The 22,296-nt window shown below is 43.2% G+C and overlaps 1 long non-coding RNA gene across 2 annotated transcripts; it reads right to left on the bottom strand.

The window, feature by feature from the left end:
• Window positions 1–609: 609 nt before the first annotated feature.
• On the bottom strand, window positions 610–21,522 carry LOC115182944 (uncharacterized). 2 transcript variants are annotated; one of them, XR_003873921.1, is made up of 3 exons: window positions 21,367–21,522; window positions 988–1,031; window positions 610–767 (listed from the first exon to the last, which is right to left on the bottom strand). It is a non-coding gene; the product is annotated as an uncharacterized LOC115182944 (long non-coding RNA). The 2 variants fall into 2 exon arrangements; XR_003873920.1 differs by lacking the exon at window positions 21,367–21,522 and having other exon boundaries at window positions 988–1,108.
• Between the last annotated feature and the right edge of the window lie 774 nt (window positions 21,523–22,296).

Below are 22,296 nucleotides of genomic sequence, written 5' to 3'. Positions count from 1 at the left end.
ACTCCCCTACATCTGATGTTTCAGTTGTTAGCGTTGATGGAGTCATCTGTGTTCTATCTCCTTCAGAGTCAGGGCTTGGGTCGAACAGAGATGTTTGTGTGGTGTCTCCTTCAGAGTTTACAATGGTTTTTATGGTGGAGTCAGATGTTTCCATCTTGGTTTCCTTTTCCTCCTTATGTTTTGTCAGACAGATTTCAAAGTTTCTACCATTAAGTTTTTTTGCTATTTGCCCCATTGAAACCTTGCTCCCTGTTAATCGCTCAGAGAGCTGACATTTCTGTTCAAACACCAATGTTTGAGAAGCAACCATCATTTCGTTAGAGCCCTTCTTCACTTCCTTCTTCTGTTTTGCATAGATACATAGAGGTCCATAGGACTGAAGGTGTTTGTTTCTAAGTATTGGTTTTGATTTGGTGTTTTTTCCCTCCTGTTGTCTCAATAGAGAAAGTGACATAATTGTCTGTTTCCTCATCCGTGTCCCCTGCAGTTTCATCTGTGGCAAATGTGACCATCTCAATAGTGAGAAGGTCATCCTCTTTGATCAGCCAACATGGAAAGTGCTTCACTATGTACCCTTACAACAGTTGATGACAATGCTCTTTCCCTTTCAGTGTCTTGTCCATTTGGTTTAACTCCATAAATGTGTCATTAGTTTCAAGTGCTCTCAATATTGTTCCAGGTTTGTTGCAGGTGATTTCCTCTTTGGTTATTTTATGAGTTGGGCAACTGAAGGAGAACGAGTGACAGTGTTCCGTTTCTGGATAAATCTGTAAAAGAAAATCGAACATCAATATTCTCATGTTACTGGTGTTACTGAAATGGTAAGCATAAAGTATTCTGAGATACTCTGCAGTATATTTTCATCATATTGAGAAACAGTATAAATATATACAGACAAGATCACTCTGTCCTTGATTGCTGATAATGCTTTTATTATGTGACCCATCAAAGTCATGCTTAAATTAAAACTAAAATAACTTGACTTACATTGCTCTTAAGCGGCTCAGACTTCACCATGGCTGCCATTGGACCTGTGAAATGATTCAACATTATTAAGTCTATTGTGGTTGATAAAAGGGTAATTCCATCAATAGTGCATTTTAGGTAATTTGGTTTAAACAACTATTTATGTCACCTAATTGTAACATTGTCATAAAGAGCACGTTCAACTTCATAAAGAACATGTTTTTCCCCATCTCAAGAGGGTTAAAGGTAGACTCAGTGAAATGATGTAGCAACGAGCAGCTGACTAGGTTTCCCCTTTCCCCTTCCCAGCTCACCGGCTTTTACACTATAACTATTAGATTTTTCATGTTTCTTTTGAAACATTTTTTGATAAAGGAATAGTTTCACCATATTAAAATGAGAGTTCAGTTCACGTACCTAACAGGGTTTGATCTTGAAACCGAGGGACAAATGTTACTTCATCACTAATGACGTTATATAATAAAACATCTTAAAAATGACTGTCAAAGCACAAGTACTAGGCTTTACAATGATGGTCAAAACGTGGCGTAATGTTGTGGGTTAAAACGTGGCGTAATGTTGTGGTTAAAACGTGGCGTAATGTTGTGGGTTAAAACGTGGCGTAATTTTGTGGGTTCAAACGTGGCGTAATGTTGTGGGTTTAAAACGTGGCGTCAATGTGTGGGTTAAAACGTGGCGTAATGTTGTGGGTTAAAACGTGGCGTAATGTTGTGGGTTAAAACGTGGCGTAATGTTGTGGGTTAAAACGTGGCCGTAATGTTGTAAAATCATCCTAGAAATAGAAAGAACAGAAGGATGCAATATTGAGCCACATTTCTACTTAAAATATTAAAAGGGCAAAAGGCACTCTACTTGTGAGAACGCCGAGAACAGGTAGACGGAAAGAAGAACAGGGAAGAAGACGGCCAAGAGAGGGCTTTCAATAAAGACCCAAACACAAGATAAACCAGTAGCTTCTCTCTTGGCTTGTAAAATAGACACCCCACCGGTGGTTCACAAGAACAAGTCAGATCCAATGTACTCAATGACCAGCTAAGCTTGGTTAAATGAATCTAGAAAAAATCAGTTGTGATCGTGCTATGGCAACCACGTCTAAACCAGAGACTGTTGGTGATTCACTGCATATATAGGGTACTGTATAACTGCCTCCCCTCAACTTCTGGAAAGGTCCTGTCTAAACCAGATGGTAGTAAATTAATAAAGCATACTGTCTTTGGTCAGGCTATAGAAGGTAATGGAGAGAGATATAAGTATATAACAATTAGAAAATTACCTTGTTTTACATTTTAAATTAGTTGAGTAGACAGTCATATGTGAAAATGCCAAATGATTAGTGAATGTGAACCAAACAGTCTCTTATGATGACATGATTGATAAGCTTGTGTTATTACCTCCCTACTAGTACGTACAACAGGTGTGTTCAAAAGACAGTGGTCAATTATTGAAAGGTTTTTTGATTGATAAACTTGTGTTATTATCATAAATTCAATCTGGAGTGCCAGACTGTGGCGCTGGGCGTTTCGTAAATTCAGAGCTTGTCAGATTATCCGGTCGTAAATTCAGAGTTTTGTCAGATATCCGGTCATAAACTTCAGAGTTTTGTCAGATTATCCGGCGTAACTTCAGAGTTTTGTCAGATTATCCGGTCATAAATTCAGAGTTTTGTCAGATTATCCGGTCATAAATTCAGAGTTTGTCAGATTATCCAGGTCGTAAATTCAGAGTTTTGTCAGATTATCCGGTCATAAATCAGAGCGTTTTGCTCTCAGAGGTTCAGAGATCTCACTGGATGCTCTGGCCGTGGAGTAGGGTTGATCCGAGCGTTCTGGCTTCACAATGGCAATCAAGCACTCAAGCTAACATGATAACGTTGGCTAGCTTGCTAGCTACTTCCAGACACACATGAGAGAACACCTCACACTGTATCATTTTACTCACCTAGCAGAGCTGGTTAGGCTGTTTTCATGTTGGTCAGAGCTGGTGGTGACTAACTGTGCTGCTGTGTAACCAACTTCACAAACCCCCCCCAGAAGAAAGGCACATGGACAACCACACTTTCAGGTTGACTTGGTTTTTATCTGCAGTTAAAAGATATCAAACCGTGACGACAGGCATTGACAGGACAGTAAACAGCCACACGTTCACTGGTTAGGTTTTCCAAGACACTACTGTGTTATACAGTTTAAAAAAAAGTTGTTTATATACAGAGGAAGGAGCCACCAACCAGTTCTCAGAATATCTCTCTCAGACTGAGGAGCAGGCAGACCAACTTCCCAAATAGGGGAGAAGTACTCAAAACCCCACTAGTTGTACATTCAAAGAAAATAAAACAAAATGGTACGTCCGAAGACCTCTCGTATTGCCAACCTTACTACAATGGCAGCAAATAATTCTTATGAATTCAACAACACATAATGAAAGGAAACTATTTATATCACACCTTTTCCTGAAGTGACTGGTTTCACCCACCACTCTTACCGCGAACAGCCGTGGTTCTTTCTTTGACATTTAAATTGCGCGCGAAGTTGACGGAAACTCAACGTTTCATTTTGTCAGATTGGCAAAAATGTAATCACGCGCGCTTTTTTTTGCCGCCTTTTATTGACACCGGCCATATCACCTTTCTTAAATTCATCGTTACGCTTCGAACCACACCGGACTGTGTTTTGCGTTTCGATACACCAGAAGTACATCATTTCCAATGGAACGCTGCGTTGCCTTGCAGCATTGAGTTGCAGAGGCAGTTGTTGCACGTTCTGTGTGGTCAAATTGTATGTGTAGACTTTGACAGAAAGTAGCAAAATGTGAATGTTTGAATTTTTGTTGCACACATATCCAGTAAAAATAAAAGTGGGATTACGTAATAAAAACAGTTTGACTGGAGAATTTCTTTACATTTTTCATTTATTTGCCAAGTATATTATTATTAGTTGACATCCACAAAGTAATGTTGAGAGCCTATAATATAATTTCCCTCCTAAATGCAGCTTTGGCGCAAAATGCATAATAGTCAAGATAGCAGAGTCGGCTCTTTCAACAATGAGACCAACGTTGAGGAAGGTGGTCTTGATCGCGTCTGTTGGGCCGGGACCAGCCCCGCCGAAAGCGCAGGTCTGTGTGGGTCCAGAGATGGTTAAAGTCCCGAAAGCAGGCAGGGAGTTCCACCGTCTCATTCAAGAGCTTCGACTGTTTGGAGAGGAATTCCCAAGTTACTTTCGTCTGGACCGAAGCCAGTTCGATCACCTGCTCCAGATGGTTGGAGCCAGGATCGCCCGGATGGATACCAACTACCGGGAGTCCATCAGCCCAGTTGAACGCCTGGCGATTTGTCTCCGTTAAGATACATTCTAGTACATTTTTAAAGCCTTTGATACCATAATTGATTGATATTTGATACATTGTTTTTATGTGCAACCTAGCTAGCTAAAGAAAATTGGGATGCCTTCTGCTCTGATGAAGGTAGGCTAGTCTTCTCCAGGACCCATTGTTGTGGGTCACATTAACTAGCCACATCTAGCACATGCTCACTACTAAACTGACCTGGTGTAACAGTGTAGGTTCCATCCCTCTCTTCGCCCCAACCCAGGCTTGAACCAGGGACCCTTGCACGCATCAACAACTGACACCCCACGCAGCATCGTTACCCATCGCGCCACAAGAGCCACGGCCCTTGCAACGCAAGGGGAAACCCTACTTCAAGTCTCAGAGCGAGTGACGTCACTGATTGAAACGCTATTAGCGCGCACCACCGCTAACTAACTAGCCATTTCACATCGATTTACACTGGCAATCCTACTATCGTGGACACTTGTCTCCAAGCAGCATTTTTTTTGTGTTTATGTCCCTGTAGCTGTCAGCAGTTGTGTCAAAAAGACAAGGTTTTGAGGATACTGCGAAAATGATTCTCTCCATGTGTCCAACCGCATGCTACCATCTGCAAAAGATACCTGCATCAGTATTGTTGCCTAGCTGCGCAAAATGTTATGCAGCAGTGATGCATGACACAGTCGGTGTGTTCGAAGCGTTATTCTGCGCTCTGACACACTCGGATGAGAGCGCTCTGAAATCGGAGTAGATAGCCAGAGGGAATTTACAAACGCACCGTTAATGTGACATTCAAGGGCTCTATTTTAACAAACCTAATGCAATGTAAATCTCAGCGGTAGTGTTTGGGTTCGGGAGTGTGTCCTTAATATTTGTTTATATTTTCACAACCTGAAAGGGCTGGGTTTTCACTATAGTGCTGGTTTTATTAATGAATAAAAACAAGTTATCGGTGTGTCAGAATGTGCTCCATGGCTAAATATGTGGTTGCTTCAAGTTGTGTATTTCCGGTCTTTAATGGTATTGCGTTTTGTCATCAACTCCAATTCAAATGTTAGTCCTTTATAGCCTAGTTTGTTAAATAGCCTGCTCATAAACTCAGCAAAAAAGAAACTTCCCTTTTTCAGGACCCTGTCTTCAAAGATAATTCGTAAAAATCCAAATAACTTCACAGATCTTCATTGTAAAGGGTTTAAACACTGTTTCCATGCGTGTTAATAACCATATACATATAAGACACTAACAGTTTACAGACGGTAGGCGCCATGGCTAAATATGTGGTTGCTTCAAGTTGTGTATTTACGGTTTTTAATGTCATCAACTCCAATTCAAACATTAGTCCGTTAAAGCCTAGTTTGTTGTTGGCGGGTCCATGTGTGGGTGTAACATGAGTTGAGTCAGTGAAAGTAATCTGTAGTGGGCTTGTGATGTGTACTTCTTCCTCCCAGAGGGAGCTGGCGATCAATATCACGCTACTCGGGACCAGATCTGTTTTTTGCTTTGCTCTTAGGAACAGGGCGCCATTTAAAGGAGTGATTTACTGGGGGAGCTGGAAATGTGAAGGAGAACCAGTTGAAGGGGAAGATTCCCACCTCGTCGTTTGTTGCGATGTAGGCAGGATGAGACAGAAGAGTCACTAGCTCTATTCGGACACGATCATTTTACTATATTTACATTTTTAGTCATTTAGCAGACGCTCTTATCCAGAGCAACTTACAGTAGTGAATGCATACATTTAATACAATTTCATACATTATTTTTCTGTGCTGGCCCCCCGTGGGAATCGAACCTACAACCCTGGTGTCGCAAACACCATGCTCTACCAACTGAGCTACAGGGAAGGCTACTGACGGGCTATTTTGAAAATATGATTATATTAAATGTATGCACAATTATTTATGAGAATATTTATTTGTAGATTACAATTTTAATGGTTTGGCATTATAATAAGTAGTGTGAAAATATATTTAGAAATTTCCATGGATAACATTGGCACAATGTTTTCTGTTAGAGAGTGGAGAGGAGGAAGACTGGATAGGAAGGAGAGGAGGGAAGAGAGAGGAGGAAAGGTAAAGATATGATTACAGAGCCTGACAATTTATTATTCCAAACAATGTTTTGAAATAAAATACAAAAATGAGGCAAGCAATGGAATCTGTTAACCAAAGTATTTTAATCTAATAGTGTACTATTTATTATTAAAGATTGGAGAGGAAGGAGAAGGAAAAATGAAGGGAGTAAAAGAGTGAAGGGAGGAGGAGATTGTAGAAGATGGTGGACATTTGAAGAGAAGGAAAGGAAGAAAGAGCAGTTAGATGAGTGGAGAAAAGAGGAGATTTGGAGCGGAAGAAAAGTTCAGAGAGTAAAAGAAGAGCCGACAGAGGAGGAGGTACAATGGCTCTTTCCAAGAAACGGAATCAATGATATATGGACAGCAGCAAGAAATAGGTTCACTGTTCCTACCATCAAGGCCATGCTTATTGTGAAGACGAACGTTCATCCTCCCCGCCAGGAGTTCATGGAGAAGCTGGCCAAAGACAGAGCAATCCTGAAGAAGATAACTTCTTCTGAGAAATATACAGATTAGGTTGGTATAAGTTATATTATGTAGTTACCAATCTCATCAGCATCTTATTTCTTTATTATGTTGTTAAGTATTTCACATATACTATTGCCTGTTTTTTCAATTTTGCTCATGTTTCTCTTCTGCTCTTATTCTACCCAGACTACCAGGACCACTGAATGGCTGTTCAGATTGGACAGTTCTTGTCTTGTCTGTAGTGTTTCTGTAATACAGTGTGCCTGTTAGACTAAATACATGAAACCTGAATTGTCCCCCTTTTTTTATTTCATAGAATATAACATTGGATATTTTAATGATATATTGACCGCCGAACTGGAATGTCCCCGGTTTTAATTTCAGAAATCTGGTCACCTTAGCCAAAAGGCCAGGATCCACTCTCCAAAAATGTCACTCCTACTGGACCAGATTCTTCTTCACATGTCCGTTGATGCAAGGCTCGGGTTCCGAGCTCTTCACTATCCCTTCCACTTCACTTAACTCGTCCTCACTCACGTCCATTTCCCCTTACAGCCCTCGACATTCTGTTTCTACTTGACACCAGACAGTTTTTTATTTAAAACCTCTTGGGATCCGTCCCGCTTTGACAACAGCCAGTGAAATAGCAGAGTGTCAAATTCAAAACAACAAAAATCTCATAATTCAAATTTCTCACACATACAAGTATTATACACCATTTTAAAGATAAGATTCTCCTTAATCCAACCACAGTGTCCGATTTCAAAAAGGCTTTACGGCGAAAGCAAAACATTAGATTATGTTAGGACACCATCTAAACAAGAAAAGCCACACAGCCATTTTCCAAGCAAGGAGATGCGTCACAAAAACCAGAAATACAGCTAAAATTAATCACTAACCTTTGATGATCTTCATCAGATGGCACGCATAGGACTTCATGTTACACAATACATGTATGTTTTGCCTCGATAAAGTTCATATTTATATCCAAAAACCCCCTTTACATTGGCGCGTAATGTTCAGAAATGTTTTGCCTCCAAAACTTCCGATGAATGAGCACAATGAGCACACATATTACAGAAATACTCATCATAACTTTGATAAGATACAAGTGTTATGCACAGAATTATAGATACACTTCTCTTAATGCAAACCGCTGTGTCAGATTTCAAATAAGCTTCACGGCGAAAGCACAATTTGCAATAATCTGAGTACTGCGCTCAGACAACAACAACAAGCCAAACAGAAACCCGCCATCTTGGAGTCAATAAAACTAAGAAATAGTATTATAAATATTCACTTACCTTTGATGATCTTCATCAGAATGCACTTCCAGGAATCCCCGCTCCATAATAAATGTTCGATAAAGTTTATCTTTATGACCAAATACCTCCGTTTTGTTCGCGCGTTAGCTTCACTTTCCAAATGTACAAGGCGCATGCTTACTAAGTCTAGACGAAAAGTAAAGAAAGTTATACTACGATGTATAGAATCAATCTTTAGGTTGTTTTTAACATAAATCTTCAATAAAATTCCAACCGGACAAATGCGTTCTCTTAGGAATGAAGATGAACTCAGCTCGCTCCCAAGGCCGCGCCCGTGACTGAACTCATGCCTTATCCTGGGACTCCAGGTTGCCACAGCTCTTATTTGCTCCATATTAACAGTAAAAGCATGAAACAAGGTTCTAAAGACTGTTGACATCTAGTGGAAGCCTTAGGAAGTGCAACATGACCCCACAGACACTGTAGTTTGGATAGGCAATGGTTTGAAAAACCACTCACAGACATCATTCAAACCGTTTTAGAAACTTCAGAGTGTTTTCTATCCAAATCTACTAATAATATGCATATCCTACCTTCTGGGCCCGAGTAGCAGGCAGTTTAATTGGGTACGTTTTTCATCCGGCCGTGAAAATACTGCACCTTATCCCGAAGAGGTTTTAACTAGGCAAGTCAGTTAAGAACTGCATTTGTTCTTGCCTAGTTAAATAAAGTTAAAAGAAATGTAAATCTTATTCCAATGATGGTTAACTGCCTTGATTAGAGGCAGAACGACAGACTTTTACCTTGTCAGTTCGGGATTCGACCAGCAACCTTTCAGTTACTGCCCAACGTTTGATCCCTTGCCTACCTGCCGCCCCTGGTCTGTTTTCTGTTGGGATGGTCTGTGTTCTGTTGGAGATGGTCTGTGTTCTGTTGGAGATGGTCTGTGTTCTGTTGGAGATGGTCTTGTGTTCTGTTGAGGATGGTCTGTGTTCTGTGGGGATGGTCTGTGTTCTGTTGGAGATGGTCTGTGTTCTGTTGGAGATGGTCTGTGTTCTGTTGAGGATGGGCTGTGTCTGTTGGGATGGTCGCTGTGTTCTGTTGGGGATGGTCTGTGTTCTGTTGGGGATGGTCTGTGTTCTGTTGGGATGGCTGTGTTCTGTTGGAGATGGTCTGTGTTCTGTTGGAGATGGTCTGTGTTCTGTTGGAGATGGTCTGTGTTCTGTTGAGGATGGTCTGTGTTCTGTTGGGATGGTCGCTGTGTTCTGTTGGGGATGGTCTGTGTTCTGTTGGGGATGGTCTGTGTTCTGTTGGATATGGTCTGTGTTCTGTTGGAGATGGTCTGTGTTCTGTTGGGGATGGTCTGTGTTCTGTTGGAGATGTTCTGTTGGGGATGGTCTGTGTTCTGTTGGGGATGAGATGGTCTGTGTTCTGTTGGAGATGGTCTGTGTTCTGTTGGAGATGGTCTGTGTTCTGTTGGGGATGGTCTGTGTTCTGTTGGGATGGTCTGTGTTCTGTTGGGGATGGTCTGTGCTGTGATTAGTGAATCTGAAGACCAGGAGGGAGACCAGGCTCCACAGAACACCAGGGGCTGTATGTATTAAACCTCTCAGAGTAGGGCTGATCTAGGATCAGTTTTATTGATTATATGGACAGATCCTAGATCAGCACTCCTACTCTGAGACTCTTTGTGGATAAGGGCCCAGGTCCCCCCCCGTTCTGTAATCTTATTCATTGTGATCTTAAATGCAAACTGATCCTAAATCAGCACTCCTTCTCTGAGACGCTTTATGACATCTGTCACGGATCCCTCCGGAACCTTCATTACGCACACCTGTCCCCTATTCCCACTGAGTAGTACTTGTATAAGTGCACCCTTTGTTACAATGTCTGTTGGTGCTGTGAGTACCTGTGCTGTGTGTTTTGGGCTTTCGTGCCATTGTGGACTGCGCAGGGGATTGCGGGTCTCGTCCCGTGTGTTTATCATCGTGTGCGTGTGTTTATTTATTCGAGGTACTCCTCCGCTCTTTTGTTTGGGTTTCAACCCTGTGTTTTTGTATAGTGTTTGTTTGGTCTTCGTCCCCGTGCCTTTACACGGCACGCCGTAATTTGGGTACAATAAAAAAAAACGTAGGCATTCCTGTGCCTGTCTCCTGAATCATTCATACCAACGTGACAACATCTCTATTGGCTGGCCTAGCTAGCCTTCCTCCTAGACTTGATTGTTGCTTTCATGATATGGTTATTTATATTGATTTATTTATTTCAATTCTAGTTGATCTTTTATTTCATGTACTTTGAGATTTTTTTTTGTGTAATGTAAAGCGCTTTTGCAAATGTAACACAATTATTATTATTTTGACGTAGCATATTTCTAGCGAGGTAACTTACAGATTACAACTCCCCACTAACTATCGGATATCACCATTTTATCATGAAGTAACTTACAGATTACAACTCCCCACTAACTATCGGATATCACCATTTTATCATGAAGTAATTTACAGATTACAACTCCCCACTAACTATCGGATATCACCATTTTATCATGAAGTAATTTACAGATTACAACTCCCCACTAACTATCGGATATCACCATTTTATCATGAAGTAACTTACAGATTACAACTCCCCACTAACTACCGGATATCACCTTCTTCTCATGAAGTAACTTACAGATTACAACTCCCCACTAACTACCGGATATCACCATCTTCTCATGAAGTAATTTACAGATTACAACTCCCCACTAACTACCGGATATCACCATCTTCTCATGAAGTAATTTACAGATTACAACTCCCCACTAACTATCGGATATCACCATTTTATCATGAAGTAATTTACAGATTACAACTCCCCACTAACTACCGGATATCACCATCTTCTCATGAAGTAACTTACAGATTACAACTCCCCACTAACTACCGGATATCACCTTCTTCTCATGAAGTAACTTACAGATTACAACTCCCCACTAACTACCGGATATCACCATCTTCTCATGAAGTAATTTACAGATTACAACTCCCCACTAACTACCGGATATCACCATCTTCTCATGAAGTAATTACAGATTACAACTCCCCACTAACTACCGGATATCACCATCTTCTCATGAAGTAATTTACAGATTACAACTCCCCACTAACTACTGGATATCACCATCTTCTCATGTTTCATGTTTCTCTCCTGAAATATGTGGATAGATATTCCTTAAACATATAACTATAATACATGGACATAGTATAAAGTATGAAAGGGCTTATTTTATCATTCATCATATGTGTATATGTTTTGTTATACTTTAATTGTGTACTAGATCGTATGGGTTGAAGTGTTTATGTGGACTAGATCATATGGGTTGAAGTGTTTATTGTGTACTAGATCATATGGGTTGAAGTGTTTATTGTGTACTAGATCATATGGGTTGAAGTTTTTATTGTGTACTAGATCATATGGGGAAACATGTTTTTTTTTCTCAGACGTACAGTGTATGTGGAAAGTATTCAGGACCCCTTAACTTTTACATATTTTGTTACACTTACAGCCTTATTCTAAAACAGATTCAATTGTTTTTTCCCTCATCAATCTACACACAATAGTACACCTGGTGTGAGTTATAGTATAGTTAGTAGTTAGAGGAGTACACCTGGGGGAGTTACTAGTATAGTTAGTAGTTCGAGGAGTACACTGGGGTGAGTACTAGTATAGTTAGTAGTTAGAGGAGTACACCTGGGGTGAGTACTAGTATAGTTAGAGGAGTACACCTGGGGTGAGTTACTAGTATAGTTAGTAGTTAGAGGAGTCACATGGGGTGAGTTACTAGTATAGTTAGTAGTTAGAGGAGTACACCTGGGGTGAGTTACTAGTATAGTTAGTAGTTAGAGGAGTACACCTGGGGTGAGTTACTAGTATAGTAGTAGTTAGAGGAGTACACCCTTGGGTGAGTTACTAGTATAGTTAGTAGTTACATGAGTACGCCATGGGGTGAGTTACTAGTATAGTTAGTAGTTAGAGGAGTACGCCTGGGGTGAGTTACTAGTATAGTTAGTAGTTAGATGAGTACGCTGGGGTGAGTAATAGTATAGTTAGTAGTTAGAGGAGTACACCTGGGGTGAGTTACTAGTATAGTTAGTAGTTAGAGGAGTACACCTGGGGTGAGTACTAGTATAGTTAGTAGTTAGATGAGTACACCTGGGTGAGTTACTAGTATAGTAGCTAGTTAGATGAGTACGCCTGGGGTGAGTTACTAGTATGTAGTAGTTAGATGAGTACGCCTGGGGTGAGTACTAGTATAGTTAGTAGTTAGAGGAGTACACCTGGGGTGAGTTACTAGTATAGTTAGTAGTTAGAGGAGTACACCTGGGGGAGTACTAGTATAGTTAGAAATGACCTGTGAAATGATTCCAATATCAAATCAATTTATTGGTCACATACACGTGTTCAGCAGATGTTATTGTGAGTGAAGTGAAATGATTGTGCTACTAACTCCGACAGTGCAGTAATATCTAACAAGTATATCTAATAGTTTCACAAACATATACCCAAAAACACGTAAATCTAAGAACCGGAGCCGCCTCCTCTGTTGGAGGATCCGCGGATGAGAAGGTTATGTGTACTGTACCAGAGCCGCCATAGACAATAGTTACCCACCCTACCCTCCCTTTTTTGGGGGGGGGGGTGTTGTTGTTGTTTTGTTAGGTGCATTCGGAGTCCGCACCTTTGGGGGGGGGGTACTGTCACGTCCTGACCGTAGATGTTATTTTCTATGGTAGAGTAGGTCAGGGCGTGACGGGGGTTTTCTAGTTTAGTTTTTCTATCTTGTCACGTTCTAGTTTTGTATTTCTATGTTGGGTTTTGTTTGGGATGATCTCCAATTAGAGGCAGCTGGTCCTTGTTGTCTCTAATTGGAGATCATACTAAGTAGGGGTTTTTCTACCTGGGTTTGTGGGAGATTGTTTTTGAGTTTGTGTAAGTTGCGCGTCACGGTTTGTTGTTTTCGTTCTTTAGTTTATGTGTATGTATTGCATAGTTTCACAGTGAAAATAAAATGTGGAACGACACACACGCTGCACTTTGGTCCGCTCCTTCCTACGACAGCCGTGACAACTAATTTAATTTGACTGTGTAACTTTGCTCTCTCGCTCTCCTCGCTGAGCCCGGCCGGGTGGGCATTTCCCCTTTATATCCAGAATGTGGGCATGTAGAGTATCTGGCGAGTAAAGTAATGCTTGTAGTGATGACATAGGGATCTAACAACAACAGAGATACTGCATTCAAAACAACTGGGAATTCTGAAATCGCCGACTTCCAGAGTCAGTGCATTCAAGATAACTAAGAACTCTGGAAATAAAGAAACTGACTGGCAAAATCGTTTTGAACGGTCATCCAGCTCTGAATTAAAAGTCGGAAACTCTGGCATCTTTCTAAAGCTCCGACTTCCTGACCTGAAGATCATTGACGTCATTGTTTTACGTCATTTTCCCCCTGAGTTCCCTGTTGTCTTGAAAGCACCAAAAAAAAACTCTGGTTTATAACAACAACAAGCATGGCGTCGCACAATTACACAAGGAACACAGCATGTGGAAAGTGAAGGGTCTGTTGCAGTCTCTGTCTGCTGAAGAGAATCTTGAAAAGTTCCATGTAATTTTGGAGTGGAAAGAAGATGGTTCCTCAATGGTAGGGAAAAGTGATTACATCGGGTGTTTGTAGTTGGTACCAAATGGGGAAGGACAACAGTCCATGTGGATGGCTGGACAGGCTGTATGCCTACGAATTGTTCTCCTCCTTTTTTCAAGTGATATTTTTGTCATCCTAGGCCGCCTGTCATCTATGCATAGTCACTTCACCCCCTACCTACAGGTACAAATGACCTCGACTAACCTGTACGCCCACACACTGACTCAGTACCGGTACTCACTGTATATAGCCTCGTTATTGTCATGTTAATGTTACTTTTATTATTTTAGATGATTTAGTAAATATTTTCTTAACTCTTTCTTGAACTGCACTGTTGGTTAAGGGCTTGTAAGTAAGCGTTTCAAGGTAAGATCTACACACGTTGAATTCGGCGCATGTGACAAATAACGTTTGATTTGATTTCACATCAACTGATTTGTAAAAAAAAAAGATATCTGACTGTGTAAATTCATTGGGTAGGCCTATAGGCTATTCACATTAGTACTATTCCTTATCATTCCTCTTAGCTCTTGGAGTCCCTGGACATCAATCACATCAACCACCCGAGCCACTGCCTGTTCACACCGCTACCATCCAGAAGGCGAGGTCAGTACAGGTGCATCAAAGCTGGGGACCCAGAGACTGAAAAACACGCTCTATCTCAAAGGCCATCAGACTGTTAAACAGCAATCATTAACTCAGAGGCTACTAGAAGCACAAGCATTTCGCTACACTTGCATAAACATCTGTATGTGACAAATACAGTTTGATTTGAAAAGCTACACTAGGGTTAAAATAGCTTGTTGTCCACTTACTCCAGCTTGCTCTTGCTTGCTGAATGTAAAACACAGAAACCAAAGGAACTGGGGTGTATTCATTACACCGTTTCTGTTGCAAAACTGTTCTTAAAAGGAAGGAAATGGGGAGGGACCTTCCTGAATTTTTCCAATAGAAACTCTGGTTTTACTCTGTGTGCTTCCATTTGGTTATAAACGATCAACTCTTTATGTAATGAATACGCCCCTGGCTAGTAAGGAGAGAGAGAGGCTGTATGGTACTGGTACCCTCTGTATATAGCTCCACATTGATCTGGTACTGGTACTTCCTGTATATAGCTCCACATTGATCTGGTACTGGTACTCCCTGTATATAAGTCTGCCTTCACACTTTTTGCTGAATAATGTAAGAAACTAATTGTGAAATATATATATATATATATATATATATATATATATATATATATATATATATATATATATATTATAGATCTGGAGTCTCTAAGACAGTATGAAGTATTCTCTCTGACTGATTAGTTCAACCAGATTTTCCCTGACTTCCCTGAAATGCTCTCGCACCTGTATAATTTGATGATATTTTAAAATGTCATCATGCAATGCCTTTACTATTTCTCGTGGATGAGGCCAAACGTTTGGAGGATATTTGGGAGCATAAAATGATCCACTCAAAAGAGATTGACCAATGTCTTCATCCACAATATCGTACGAGACAGGGCAGCAAACCCGGTGATTTCCCATGGTATATTTTCCAACGATAGTCTTAGATTTAGATTCCTTGTACTTAAGGAGCAGCTGCTCCAGGTTTTTCTGGTAGATTAAGATGGCTGCTAGCGCTTGGTGGCTGTCAGCCCCCTCCTCCAGTCGAGCCAGGTGGAATCAGCAACTGGACATGGAAGGCTGCTCCGTTGACCCAGATCTTGAGTGACGAGTCTTCATGTGGTCATGTAGCATGGAGTTCTTCAGAGTTGTCAGCGCAACACTAAGTCTGCGCTCCACATACACGATGCCGCTCTTCATCTTAGCCTCATTATTTATGTTCATCGTACATCTCTTGAGGGCTTCCTCCATTTCATTGTACACCGTGGACGCCTTCTCTTCTGCAAATACGCGGCGCAGAATGTCTGCGCTGTTCTCTTCTGGGATCAGGTCCCTTGATGGAAGCCGTGACTATGTCTATCACTATAGATATGATTAAAGCCCCGAAGCCCGCTGCTTTTGGTATACGGGTGAGTCCTCCTAAGCATGTCACTAGGCTCTTAGTCCAGATTGGTATGTCGCTGACCACTTCCAGTTTTCGTCCATTGTACTGCTTGTTCAGATTATCCAGGGCGTTCGGGGTGAAGAATGTCTGGAAAGTATGGTCAATTCCCAAATCCCAGGGAGTGGTGTTGAAAATATGTGTGACTGCTGTAGATGCAGTGTTCTCTGAGCTTGTTGCTGAGTTTCCCATTGTTTCTAAGTTTCTGAAAAGAGTTTTTAAGAAGTCACCTCTAAATTAGGCTACTGTGGGTTCTTCTTGATGTTGTTAGGAGAATGTGACTGTGGAAGAATGGCTGTTGCTGTCTCTTATGTTGCTTTTCTAAATGTAATCAAAGTAAATACATGTACATATGATGTTTGAACAGGGTTGGACTTTGCAGGGTTTTACTGGGAAACCCTGTGGGTCAACATGGTGGGGCCATTGACCTCTAAATGCCTGCTTATGTCCGGAAATGTGGCCCCGGTGTGTTTACCGACAGGGTAAACACACACACGCACAAACACACACACACGCACACACACGCGCGCACACACACACACGCACACACACATACCTTTTTTTCGCACTATTGGTTAGAGCCTGTAAGTAAGCATTTCACTGCAAGGTCTACACCTGTTGTCTTCGGCACACGTGTCACGTCCTGACCAGTATTTATGTATTATTTGTTATTGTAGTTTGGTCAGGACGTGGCAGAGGGTATTTGTTTCACATGGTTCTGGTTGTGTGTGTATTAGAGGGGTGTTTGGTTTATGTATTCCGGGGTTTTTTGTATTGTTCTATGTTAGTATAGTTCTATGTTGTGTCTATGTATTGTAGTTCTATGTTTAGTTTATTGGGGTTGGACCTTCAATTGGAAGCAGCTGGTTATCGTTGCTTCTGATTGAAGGTCCTATAATTAGGAGTTTGTTTTCATGGGGGGTTTGTGGGTAGTTGATTTAGCACTACTGTTATTTGTATAGCCTGTTCTACGTTCTTCTGTCGTTCTGTTACTTTTCCGTGCTCTCTTTATTTAATAAATTCAAGATGAGCATCCACATTCCTGCTGCGTTTTGGTCGTCAATACCCAACGACAACCGTGACAGAACAACCCACCAGAAAAAGACCAAGCAGCGGAGTAAGGAGCAAAGGGAATTTGATAGGACTGGCGGGGAAATGGACCTGGGAGGAAGTTCTGGACGGGGCTGGACCTTGGCACCAGGCTGGGGAGTACCGTCGCCCACCGGAGGAAATAGAGGAAGCTAAGGCAGAGAGGCGGCGGTATGAGGCCTTGTACGCGCTGAGGGAGAAGCACGAGAGGCACCCCCAATCATTTTTGGGGGGGGGCACACGGGTAGTTTTGGCGGGGTCAAAGAAGAGCCATAAGCCAGCTACCCGTGCTTATATGGAGAAAACGTATGGAGTGGAGGGCGCCGCCGAAGTTTGAAGAAGTGCGCACGATCTCGCCCATACGCTTGCACAGGCCGGTGCGAGCTATTCCAGCCCCTCGCAGATGCCGGTGCTAGAGTGGGCATCCAGCCTGGTAGGAGGATGCCTGCGCAGCGCGTCTGGTCACCGGTGCGCCTCCTAGAACCAGGCTACCTTATGCCCGCTCTATGCACGGTACCATCAAGCCCCTGCGCGGCCCAGTTCGCCCTGTACTAGCACCCCGCTCGTACAGGGCTGCTAGTTCCATCCAGCCAGGACGGGTTGTGCAGGAGGTGCGATCAAGGCCACCTGTGCGCCTCCATGGCCCAGTTTTTCCAGTTCCCGCCTCTCGTGCTGACCCGGAAGTGCGAACCTCTAGTTTGGCACGTCCAGTACCAGCACCACGCATCAAGCTTCCAGTGAGTCAGCCTAGTCCTACTCAGCCTGTTCCCGCTCCTCGCACTAGCCATGAGGTGCGTGTTCTCAAACTGGCAGTTCCAGATAGCAGCACCACGCATCAGGCTTCTAGTGCGTAATATAGTTACTCTCGTGCCGGTCCTGCTTCCCGCACTAGCCCTAGGGTGCGTGTCTCCAGCCTGGTACCTCCACTACCAGCACCACGCATCAGGCTTCAAGTGCGTCAGCCCAGCTCGAGAGTCCGGAGACGTGCCCCGTCCAGAGTATCCGACAACAGTGCCCCGTCCAGAGTATCCGACAACAGTGCCCCGTCCAGAGTATCCGACAACAGTGCCCGTCCAGAGATCCGACAGCAGTACCCCGTCAGGAGTATCCTGTGAGAGTGTTAAGCCGGAACCGAGTGAGTCTGCCTGGCAGTCCGGAACCGAGTGAGTCTGCCTGCAGTCCGGAACCGAGTGTGTCTGCTGCAGTCCGGAACCGGAGTGAGTCCTGGCTGCCAGTCCGGAACCGACGTGAGTCTGCCTGCAGGCCCGGAACCGAGTGAGTCTGCCTGCAGCCCGGGAACCGAGTGAGTCTGCCTGCAGCCCAGAACCGAGTGAAGTGGTCTGCCTATGGTCCGGAACCGAGTGAGTCTGCCTATGGTTCGGAATCGAGTGAGTCTGCCTATGGTCCCGGAACCGAGTGAGTCTGCATACGGTCCGGAACCGAGTGAGTCTGCCTATGGTTCGGAACCGAGTGAGTCTGCCTGCAGCCCGGAACCGAGTGAGTCTGCCTGCAGCCCGGAACCGAGTGAGTCTGCCTGCAGCCGGAAACCGAGTGAGTCTGCCTATGGTCCGGACCGAGTGAGTCTGCCTATGGGTTCGGAAACCGAGTGAGTCTGCCTATGGTCCGGAACCGAGTGAGTCTGCATACGGTCCGGAACCGAGTGAGTCGGCCCACAGTCTGGAGCCCCAGAGACGCTCTACAGCCCTGACCATTCTGCAGGTGTGGACTGGTCAGGGGGTGGCTGTAGACCAGAACCTGAGCCACCTCCATTATAGAATGGGTTGGGGAGGGGGGGTGTAGCACAGGAGCCGTCGTTGACGGCAGCCACCCTCCCTTCCCTCCCTTTAGGTAGGGGTTTATTTTTGGGGGTTTTTGTTTAGGTGCATTCGGGGTATGCACCTTTGGGGGGGGGGGGGGGGGGGTAATGTCACGTCCTGACCAGTATTTAGGTATTATTTGTTATTGTAGTTTGGTCAGGACGTGGCAGAGGGTATTTGTTTCACATGGTTCTGGTTGTGTGTGTATTAGAGGGGTGTGTTTGGTTTATGTATTCCGGGGTTTTTTGTATTGTTCTATGTTAGTATAGTTCTATGTTGTGTCTATGTATTGTAGTTCTATGTTTAGTTTATTGGGGTTGGACCTTCAATTGGAAGCAGCTGGTTATCATTGCTTCTGATTGAAGGTCCTATAATTAGGAGTTTGTTTTCATGGGGGGTTTGTGGGTAGTTGATTTAGCACTGCTGTTATTTGTATAGCCTGTTATACTGTCTTCTGTCGTTTCTGTTACTTTTTCCGTGCTCTCTTTATTTAAATAAATTCAAGATGAGCATCCAACATTCCTGCTGCGTTTTGGTCGTCAATACCCAACGACAACCATGACAGCACGTGACAAATAAACTTTGATTTAATTTTGTTCTGTATGGAGGAACGGTCTTAGATCCCTCCCAATGTGTTCTCTATGGAGGAATGGTCTTAGATCCCTCCCAATGTGTTCTCTATGGAGGAATGGTCTAATCCCTCCCAATGTGTTCTCTATGGAGGAACGGTCTAATCCCTCCCAATGTGTTCTCTATGGAGGAATGGTCTAATCCCTCCCAATGTGTTCTCTATGGAGGAACGGTCTTAGATCCCTCCCAATGTGTTCTCATATGGAGGAATGGTCTAATCCCTCCCAATGTGTTCTCTATGGAGGAACGGTCTTAGATCCCTCCCAATGTGTTCTCTATGGAGGAATGGTCTAATCCCTCCATATGTGTTCTCTATGGAGGAATGGTCTAATCCCTCCCAATGTGTTCTGTATGGAGGAATGGTCTAATCCCTCCCAATGTGTTCTCTATGGAGGAATGGTCTAATCCCTCCAATGTGTTCTCTATGGAGGAATGTCTAATCCCTCCCAATGTGTTCTCTATGGAGGAACGGTCTTAGATCCCTCCCAATGTGGTCTCTATGGAGGAATGTCTTAGATCCCCTCCCAATGTGTTCTCTATGGAGGAATGGTCTTAGATCCCTCCCAATGTGTTCTCTATGGAGGAATGGTCTAATCCCTCCCAATGTGTTCTCTATGGAGGAATGGTCTAATCCCTCCCAATGTGTTCTCTATGAAGGATGGTCTTAGATCCCTCCCAATGTGTTCTCTATGGAGGAATGGTCTAATCCCTCCCAATGTGTTCTCTATGAGGAACGGTCTTAGATCCCTCCCAATGTGTTCTGTATGGAGGAATGGTCTAATCCCTCCCAATGTGTTCTCTATGGAGGAATGGTCCTAATCCCTCCCAATGTGTTCTCTATGGAGGAATGGTCTAATCCCTCCCAATGTGTTCTTCTATGGAGGAATGGTCTTAGATCCCTCCCAATGTGTTCTCTATGGAGGAATGGTCTAATCCCTCCCAATGTGTTCTCTATGGAGGAACGGTCTTAGATCCCTCCAATGTGTTCTGTATGGAGGATGGTCTAATCCTTCCCAATGTGTTCTCTATGGAGGAATGGTCTTAGATCCCTCCCAATGTGTTCTCTATGGAGGAATGGTCTTAGATCCCTCCCAATGTGTTCTCTATGGAGGAATGGTCTAATCCCTCCCAATGTGTTCTCTATGGAGGAATGGTCTAATCCCTCCCAATGTGTCTCTATGGAGCTATGGTCTAATCCCTCCCAATGTGTTCTCTATGGAGAATGGTCTAATCCCTCCCAATGTGTTCTCTATGGAGGAACGGTCTTAGATCCCTCCCAATGTGTTCTCTATGGAGGAATGGTCTAATCCTTCCCAATGTGTTCTCTATGGAGACAACGATTACCAGCTGCCTCTAATTGGGGATCATACTTAAGTAGCATTTTTTCCACATGTGGGTTATGGGGTATTATTTATGTTTAGTTGCTTGTTTGATTTTCATATTAGTCACGGTTCGTTTATTCGTTATTTGTTTTGTATTTGCATTAAGTTTCACTTTCTAATAAAAGATGTGGAACGCTACTCACGCTGCGCCTTGGTCCGTCTATTCCAACGAACGTGACATGGACTTTGCAGGGTTTTACTGGAAACCCTGTGGGTCAACATGGTGGGGCCATTGACCACTAAATGCCTGCTTATGTCCGGAAATGTGGCCCTGGTGTTTTTACCGACAGGGTAAACACACACACGCACAAACACACATACACACACACACACGCACACCACACACACACACGTGCTGTCTCCTAGGCTGCGTGCCGCCCCCAAGAGCAGAACCAATCACATACCAAGAACTATGTTTTTTTCCCCATCGAGCCACATTCAAACAGAGCAGGACAGACAGGTTCCAATCCAAGTGCCAATTCAGTTTATCTCCAGGGGTTTAGACTTGCTGGATGATTTGAAAAATAGCTTTTTGTCCACACCAGTGGTGGGCTTTGTGTAGAAAGAAAGATACATATGAAGAAAGAACCCCATACCTACTGTGAAATATGGTGGTGGATCTTTGATGTTATGCGTCTATTTTGCTTCCTCTGGGGCTCTTGTCAAGGTCAACGGCATCATGAACTTTAACCGGTACCAGTACATTTTGCCAAAAACCTGGTTGCCTTGACCGCAAGTGGATCTTCCAGCAAGGAAATTACGCCAAGCACACATCAAAGTCAACATTTTGCAATGGCCATTTCAGTGTCTGGACTTGAACCCCATTGAAATCCTGTTGGTTGAATTAAAGGGGGCAGTCCATAAGTGCGGACAAAGAATATCAAGGATTTAGAAAAAGTGGCCCAATACATCACTGGGGCAAAGCTGCCTGCCATCCAGGACCTCTACACCAGGCGGTGTCAGAGGAAGGCCCTAAAAATTGTCATAGAGTCCAGCCACCCCAGTCATAGACTGTTCTCTCTACTACCGCATGGCAAGCGGTACCAGAGTGCCAAGTCTAGGACAAAAAGGCTTCTCAAAAGTTTTTACCTCCAAGCCATAAGACTCCTGAACAGGTAATCAAATGGTTACCCAGACTATTTGCATTGTATACCCCCCCCCCATCACCCTCTTTTACGCTGCTGCTACTCTCTGTTTATCATATATGCATAGTTACTTAAACTATACATTCATGTACATACTACCTCAATTGGCCCGACCAACCAGTGCTCCCGCACAGTGGCTAACCGGGCTATCTGCATTGTGTCCCACCCACCACCCACCAACCCCTCTTTTACGCTACTGCTACTCTCTGTTCATCATATATGCATAGTCACTTTAACCATATCTACATGTACATATTACCTCAATCAGCCTGACTAACCGGTGTCTGTATATAGCCTTGCTACTCTTATTTCAAATGTATTTTTACTGTTGTTTTTTTTCTTTACTTCACCTACACACACACACACACACACACACACACA

This window comes from Salmo trutta, unplaced genomic scaffold (genome assembly GCF_901001165.1).
Source record: "Salmo trutta unplaced genomic scaffold, fSalTru1.1, whole genome shotgun sequence".
In the NCBI taxonomy this organism is placed as follows: domain Eukaryota; kingdom Metazoa; phylum Chordata; class Actinopteri; order Salmoniformes; family Salmonidae; genus Salmo; species Salmo trutta.
Note: the sequence above shows the minus strand (reverse complement) of the source record. Positions and strands in the feature narration are given on the sequence as shown.